The sequence below is a fragment of the Saimiri boliviensis genome, chromosome 1 (assembly GCF_048565385.1).
Source record: "Saimiri boliviensis isolate mSaiBol1 chromosome 1, mSaiBol1.pri, whole genome shotgun sequence".
Lineage (NCBI taxonomy): Eukaryota > Metazoa > Chordata > Mammalia > Primates > Cebidae > Saimiri > Saimiri boliviensis.
Genome location: NC_133449.1, coordinates 17,501,616 through 17,509,176, shown reverse-complemented (window position 1 = coordinate 17,509,176; position 7,561 = coordinate 17,501,616). Strand labels below are relative to the sequence as shown.

The following is a 7,561-nucleotide window of genomic DNA, read 5'->3' as shown; positions in this document are numbered from 1 at the left end:
TGCAATCGACAGCAATTGTACTTATTCGCAATTAGAATTCGTCAGTGCTCTGCCTATGAATAATTAATACTAGGATAACCTTGATGGCGCAAGTGCACTTTGGAGGGGTGTACTGAATATTTAGGAAGTCTCCATTTGTGAACTCCATTTTGGGTTGAAATGATCAGCTGGTAAATCTCTTCAAATAGTATTCAATGCAGCAAGTCTACAGTGTTTCGAGCTAGAACAAGAGCCAAGACACAAATGATTTCAAAAACTTGTGGCTGGAAAGATTGTAAACAGAAGCATTATGTTCTTGTGTATATCCATTGAATAAAACTCCCTACTTGATTCTGAACCAAGCTGGGGAAACTGTCTTTGGGAATCACATCTTTCCCCATTTGTAAAGTAAGAATGGAGAAATTTGTGACTCTTAAGTTCCATTTTGAATTCAAAATTTTTGAGACACCCAACATTTTTAACTGTAGTCCACAAGTCCCCAGTAGATCTATAGATAGAACTATATTTCAATATAATTATTCTTGGTCAGCCTAATGTTTTATTTTATATAATTAAAAACAGTATTCCGTGAAAGGATTCATCACCTTCACCAGAGTACCAAATAGATCAAATAGACACTCCGGTCCAGATACAGAGCTTCCCCCAAAGCCTCAGCAATACACAGAACAGGGGATCTTTACCAGTCAAACATCAGGAATTACAAGTGTGGAACTGAATAATAATCCATGATGGTGTCCCGGATTGGCACACAAACCTAAACAGATGCATTAGCCCAAAAGGTGGCCAGGAGAACCTACAGACTGAGCTATTGCCCACCTCCCCTCTCCCAGAGAGAGACGGAGCTGTAAGCGGGAGCAGCTGGTCAGGCTTCTATCCTTTGACTGGAGAGAGAGGAAGCTGAAAGGGAGAGATGGCCAGGTGCTGTTGGGTGGGTCCCTACCCTCCCCCACAAACCCCAGAGAGCTGAAGCTCTGACTCTAGTGGGTTGCACAGCCAGTGCCACAGTCTGAGCTGAACCTTGAATGATCCAGCCCAGTGGAGGAAGAGCACAACCCACCATTAGAGGGGTGAGACTGGGCTACATGTCTTAACAAGAAACACAGGAAGCCTATGTAGCAATGGGACAGCGTTCTTGACAACCCAGCAGCAACTACAGGTCAGCGGAAGAGGTGGGCCTAATCTCCCAGTATAAATAAAAAAGACAGGAAGCTTCCCTAGTAACCTGGAGTCCCTAGAAACCCAGTAGCACCTCCACAGGCCAGCGACCTCATCAAGCAGCTCCCTGACAACACAGCCATGTAAACCCACAAAGATGGGAAAAAACCAGCGCAAAAAAGATGAAACCATCAAAGACTAGAACACCTCTTCTCCTTCAAGGGATCACAACTCCTCAACAACACAGAATCACATCATGACTGAGAAGGAGTGTGACGAATTGACAGAAACAGGCTTCAGAAGGTGAATAATAACAAACTGTTCTAAGCTAAAGGAACACGTTCTAACTCAATGCAAAGAAACCAAAAACCTTGAAAAAAGGTTAGACGAAATGCTAACTAGAATAACCAGCTTAGAGAAGAACATAAACGACTTGATGGAGTTGAAAAACAGAGCACGAGAACCACGTGAGGCAAACACAAGTGTTAATAGCCGAATCGATCAAGCAGAAGAAAGGATATCAGAGATTGAAGATCAACTCAATGAAATAAAAAGAGAAGGCAAGACAAGAGAAAAAGAGTTAAAAGAAATGACAAAAGCCTCCAGGAAATATGGGATTATGTGAAAAGACCTAAACTATGCTTGATCAGTGCACCTGAATATGATGGGGAGAACGAATCCAAGCTGGAAAACATGCTTCAGGATATTATCCAGGAAAACTTCCCAAGCCTAGCAAAGCAGTCAAAATTTCAAATTCAAGAAATACAGAGAATTCCACAAAGATATTCCTCAAGAAGAGCAACCCCAAGGCACATAATCGTCAGATTCACCAGGGTTGAAATGAAGGAAAAAATGCTAAGGGCAGCCAGAGAGAAAGGTCAGGTCACCCACAGAGGGAAGCCAGTCAGACTCATAGCGTATCTCTTGGCAGAAACTCTACAAGCCAGAAGAGAGTGGGGGCCAATATTCAACATCCTTAAAGAAAAAAACTTTTAACCAATCTTATCCACCCAAACTAAGCTTCGTAAGTGAAGGAGAAATAAAATCCTTTACGGACAAGCAATTACTGAGAGATTTTGTCACCACTGGACCTGCCCTACAAGAGCTCCTGAAAGAAACATTAAGCATAGAAAGGAACAAGTACCAGTCACTGCAAAAGGAAACCAGTGGGCAAAGACCAAAAGTGCAATGAAGAAAATGACTCAACTAATGGGAAAGAAAACCAGCCAGTAGCAAAATGGCAGGATCAAATTCACACATAACAATATTAACATTGAATGTAAACTGCCTAAACACCCCCAATCAAAAGACACAGACTGATAAACCGGATAAAAAGTCAAAATCCATTGACGTATTCAGGAAACCCATCTCACATACCAAGACATATATAGACTCAAAATAAAGGAATGGAAGAAGATTTACCAAGCAAATGGAGAACAAAAAAAAAGCAGGGGTTGCAATCCTACTGTCTTCAAACTGACAAAGATCAAAAGAGACAAAGAAAGACACTACATAATGGTAAAAGGATCAATCCATCAAGAAGAGCTAACTATCCTAAATATATATGCACCCAACACAGGAGCACCCAAATACGTAAAGCAAATTCTTAACCACCTAAAATGAGACTTAGACTCCCACACAATAATAGTGGGAGACTTCAATGCTCTCCTGTCAATATTAGACAGATCAACAAGACAGAAAATTAACAAGGATATCCAGGACTTGAATGCAGAGCTGGACCAAGTGGATCTAATAGACATATACAGAACACTCCACCCCAAATCCACAGAATATAGAATATACATTTTTCTCAGCACCACATTGCACTTACTCTAAAATTGACCACATCATTGGAAGCAAATCACTCCTCAGCAAATGCAAAAGAACGGAAATCATAACAGTCTCTCAGACCACAGCTCAATCATACTAGAACTCAGGATTAAGAAACACACTCAAACCTGTACAACCACTTGGAAACTGAACAATTTGCTTCTGAGTGTTGATTGGATAAAAAATGAAATGAAGGCAGAAACAAAGATGTTCTTTGAAACCAATCAGAATGAAGACACAACTTACCAGAATCTCTGGGACACCATTAAAGCAGTGTCAAGAGGGACATTTTTAGTAATAAATGGTCACATGAGAAACAAGGAAAGATCTAAAATTGACACCCTATCATCAAAATTGAAAGAGCTAAAGGAGGAAGATCAAAAAAACTCAAAAGCTAGCAGAAGACAAGAAATTCTAAGATCAGAGCCAAACTGAAAGAGATAGAGACACAAAAAACCCTTCAAAAAATCAATAAATCCAGAAGCTGATTTTTGAAAAGATCAACAAAAGAGACCACTAGCCAGATTAATTTTTAAAAAAAGGGAGAAGAATCAAATAGATGCAATAAAAAGTGATAAAAGGGATATCACCACTGATCCCACAGAAATACAAACCACCATCAGAGATTACTACAGACAGCTCTATGCACATAAACCAGTAAACCAGGAAGATATGGATACATTCCTAGACACTTCTACTCTACCAAGACTAAACCAGGAGGAAGTTGAAACCCTGAATAGACCAGTAACAAGGGCTGAAGTAGAGGCAGTAATCAATAGCCTACCAACCAAAAAAAGTCCAGGTCCAAATGGGTTCACAGCCAAATTCTACCAAACAAACAAAGAGGAGCTGATTCCATTCCTTCTGAAACTGTATCAAACAATACAAAAGGAGAGAATCCTCCCTAACTCATTTTATGAGACCGACATCATCCTGATAGCAAAACCAGACAGAGACTCAACTAAAAAGGAAAACTTCAGGCCAATATCCATGGTGAACATTGATGCAAAAATCTTCAATAAAATACTGGCAAACAGATTGCAACAGCACATCAAGAAGCTTATCCATCACGATCAAGCAGGCTTCATCCCAGTGATGCAAGGCTGGTTCAACAAAAAATGATAAAAGCTATATATGACAAACCTACAGTCAATATCACCCTGAATGGGAAAAAGCTGGAAGAATTCCCTGTGAAATCAGGCACTAGACAAGGATGCCCTCTCTCACCACTCCTATTCAATACAGTATTGGAAGTTCTAGCCAGAGCAATCAGGCAAGAAAAAGAAAAAAGTGTATTCAACTAGGAAAGGAGGAAGTCAAACTGTCTCTATTTGCAGATGACATGATTGTATCTGTCTAGAAGACCCCATCATCTCAGCCCAAAATCTTCTCAAACTGATAAGCAACTTCAGCAAAGTCTCAGGATACAAAATCAGTGTGCAGAAATCACAAGCATTCCTATATACCAATAACAGACAAACAGAGAGCCAAATCAAGAGCGAACTGCCATTCACAATTGCCACAAAGAGAATAAAATACCTAGGAATACAACTAACAGAGAATGTAAAGGACCTCTTCAAGGAGAACTACAAACCACGGCTCAACGAAATAAAAGAGGACACAAACAGATGGAAAAACATTCCATGCTCATGGTTAGGAAGAATTAATATCATGAAAATGGCCATACTGCCCAAAGTAATCTATAGATTCAACATTATCCCCATCAAGCTACCAATGACCTTCTTCACAGAACTGGAAAAAAACACTTTAAACTTCATATGGAATCACAAGAGAGCCCACATACCCAAGACAATCTTAAGCAAAAAGAACAAAGCCAGAGGCATCACACTGCCAGACTTCCAACTATACTACAAAAGCTACAGTAAGCAAAACAGCACGGTACTGGTACCAAATAGAGACATAGATCAATGGAACAGAACAGAGGCCCCAGAAGAAACACCACACATCTACAACCATCTGATCTTTGACAAACCTGGCAATAACAAGCAATGGGGAAAGTATTCCATGTTTAATAAATGGTGTTGGGAAAACTGGCTAGCAATGTGCAGAAAGCAGAAACTGGACCCCTACCTGTCACTTTACACTAAAATTAACTCCAGGTAGCTTAAAGATTTAAACATAAAACCAACACCATAAAAACACTAGAAGAAAACATAGGCAAACCATAAAGTAGATACTTATGTCAATCGTCTGGAAAGTTCAGCCCTCCAAATGCTTTTAGCAATATTCCTATTCCATGTGGAAAATGGACTTTGGCCTGAAGGACACATGGCATGTCTTAAAACTCAATGGAGCCAATCCTGGGTCATTATTTTGTGGAAATGTCTTACTTCAGTCATGTACAGTAATTTCCCACTGTACAAAAAATGAAAGAGAGAGGGAGAGAGTGGGGGAATAGGAAAGGAGGAAAAGAAGAAAAAGGAAGAAAAAGAGGAAAAAAGAGGAGGAAAGAAAGAAACTAAGAGATAGAGACAGAGAAAGAAGGAATGAGGAAGACTACGGAGATTGGACCAATGGACCAGGGTGCTAATATGAGAACAGAAGCCTTAGAAGAGCAAGGCAGAAGGTGAGGGTTTATGGGGTGGGCAGTAATGGCCATCTGAACACTTAAAGTTGCCAGTTGCTCCAGCACCTGCTACAGACTTGCCAGAAGAAGAAAAAGTTGTTAGAGTGAGATTGTTTCTCTTGTTACTTGCCCTACTTCAAAGGATTTTATGGTACAGTGTCGGGTCAGTGGCAATATGAACAAGTAACACACCTTTACTCCACTACATAGAGTAAATTATTCCATTTCCCCCCTACCCTTTCCATTCATTCCCAGCACCCTACTGAGATATTTGTTATATTCCAGGGACAGTAGCAATCTCTAAGAATAAAAATGAATGAATAAAGAAATGAAAGAATAAATGAAGGAACAAAAGAATGGATATAATTATCCACTTTGCATGCCTAGCATTTGTTGTGCTTTAGTTCCCTATCATTAGAAATGGAGTAAATCTCTGAAGAATCAAAAAAGAATGAACTGGCTGATCTTTGACTGTATGGCCTTATATAAGCAACCTAATGCCTTAGACTCTTCATTTTCTCATCTGTAAACCAGAGTTAAGGAAACTTTCCTGCTCACCTCATAAGGTTATTGGGAGGACAGAAGGAGTCCATATATAAGAAGATACTTTGTAATTACTAAAACACAGCATATGATACTATTTTAATAAGTGAAACATCTCAAAGTTTAATTTGTAGCCACTAAATGTAATTTAAGTTAGAAGTCTGAAGTTCACCTTCTATTTTTTAAAGTGCCAGTTGATTAAATTAATAATGTAAACAAGATGAGGGACGGGGGAGCAGGCATTTAAGCCACTTAATTGTTTTTAATCACAATTGGTGTGCTAATTCTAGATCTAATTTGGCTATTCACCAAAGCAAGGTCTTTAAGAACAATACTATTCATCTTGTTCTAGGTAGTTTGCATATTTGAAAGAAATGAAAATAAATTTCTTTTAAAAATAGGATAATTCAGATTTCTTTTATTTTAGGTTGTCTTGTTCAACAAAGATCCCTTATCTTCCACCTCCACAAGGGTAGCCTTGTGAGGTTTGATAGGTGGCACTTCAGAAACAAAGATGGAAGACCAGCAATTCATTGACTCTGCAAGAATTATCTGAGCACAGAAAGTTCAAGAAGGGATTTTGGGGCCTGAATCTTTGGCCGAACAAGAATTCCCCTTGGGAGTAGAACAAGATAGCAGGGATAAGAAGGCTGGCTCCCCTCTTAAGAAGATGGGAGACTGCACTTGTGTATGTTTTTGCTTAACTTGTGGATAAAGTCTTACAGACAGGTGCAAAAAATAAATCCTCTTTTGCAACCCAGAACTCATTGTTCAGTATGAGTTTTGATACATGTATAAAGGGATATTATCATACCTGAGACAGTTAACTAAGTGATGAGAGTATTGATAAACATAAAGTTTGGTTTCAGGCCAGGCATATTGGTTCATGCAGGCAATCCCCACACTTTGGGACAACAAGGTAAGAGGATTGCTTGAAGCCAGGAGTTCAAGATCAGCCTGAGCAAGAAAGCAACACCTCATCTCCATCAAAATTTGAAAATTAGCTGGGTGAATATCTTTCTTTATACATAAAATTAAAAAAAATAAAATTTTGGGAAAAGAAGACAGGGAGAGAAAAAAACAGCATCTGGAGACCCAGCACTGTGTGAAAATGGGGACTAACTTCTTCCTACCAAGGCCACCTTCTAAGTGCTGTAACCGTGATACCCAGCCCTGGGGCCTGGCTGAAATTGCAGCTGGCAAGGCAGGAACAGCACAACCACAGGCCTGAAGATCTCCCTGCTATGCCCCTTCCTGGACTGCTTGGTGCACTGGGTAATTCCATGTGAGTGGCATTTTGTAGACTGTGAAGCACTGGCCCTACATTATCTCATTTGCTTCTCATCACAAGCCATTTCTTCCTTGATACACACATTGAACTTTGGTTAGAGTTGAGAGATGTCTCAATTATGTAAGGGGAAAGATTTCCAGAGACCCTGGGTTCTT

At 39.7% G+C, this 7,561-nt stretch overlaps 1 non-coding gene across 1 annotated transcript; it reads left to right on the top strand.

The window, feature by feature from the left end:
• Nucleotides 1-6,794: 6,794 nt before the first annotated feature.
• LOC120362243 (small nucleolar RNA SNORA40) lies at nt 6,795-6,922 on the top strand. Its single transcript, XR_005578203.1, has one exon. It is a non-coding gene; the product is annotated as a small nucleolar RNA SNORA40 (small nucleolar RNA).
• The last annotated feature ends 639 nt before the right edge of the window (nt 6,923-7,561 follow it).